General features: G+C 43.4%; 1 protein-coding gene across 1 annotated transcript in view; it reads left to right on the forward strand.

The window, feature by feature from the left end:
- The window catches only part of ofcc1 (orofacial cleft 1 candidate 1), an 81,081-nt gene that overhangs the window by 73,178 nt on the left and 7,087 nt on the right, over positions 1-816 (forward strand). The window lies entirely within an intron of this gene.

The raw sequence follows: 816 nt of genomic DNA on the forward strand, positions 1-816 counted from the left end.
CACACACACACACACACAAAGAGTCACAAACAAGCATGCCACCAGGATTACACATATGTATGCATGATCACAAACACAACCTGTCTCTTTAGCTGCCACAGATCAGGCCCCATAGGACTCATGCACTACTAGGTTTTAGCGTGCTGATGTACTGTACGGCAGTGGTGCTTATCTGGTGGCTGCAGTGGTATGTAATTAAAATGAGCATCTCAGCAGTTTACAAGGTAAGGAGCAGGCTGATTTTAATATGCTGCACACAGGTTTTTGATATTAGGTTGTCTCAATGAAATAATTCATTGAGATGTTTCCCACATGAGCCTACTGCATATTGTCACGCAGACTCAACATACACTGTAGCGAAAGTGTATTTTTAATTCTAACCTATTGTGCACAACCTTTTTATGATGACGAACATTCGTTACATTCAAGCCATTGCCAAATGAGGTTATACAAAGCTAATTAAGCATAGCAGCTCAACAAAACTCTCTCTCTCTCTCTCTCTCTCTCTGTACTTCTCAGTATGGCTATGTGTACAATATGGTGCCGTCCGGTGACTTTGGCGCGCAGAAGTTCCAGTGTTGTGTTTTTCCAGTGATGTGTTTTTACTTAGAAAGAACACCAACTGGTGGAGGAGTGGCAGTGTGGTGCGTCACCACCGAAGGCTTGCGTCATGTGGACAGCAGTCTATATCCATGACTTTCCTTTTCCGGGATTGTTCAGCTGCCGCAGGAAATTCCACCGGATGTCTTTTATTTCAGCCGTATGTCTGTTTCCTTCCACTTTCTATGTGGTGGCATTTTAAACTCCGGTAGATTT

The sequence above is a fragment of the Etheostoma spectabile genome, chromosome 22, assembly GCF_008692095.1.
Source record: "Etheostoma spectabile isolate EspeVRDwgs_2016 chromosome 22, UIUC_Espe_1.0, whole genome shotgun sequence".
Taxonomy (NCBI): domain Eukaryota; kingdom Metazoa; phylum Chordata; class Actinopteri; order Perciformes; family Percidae; genus Etheostoma; species Etheostoma spectabile.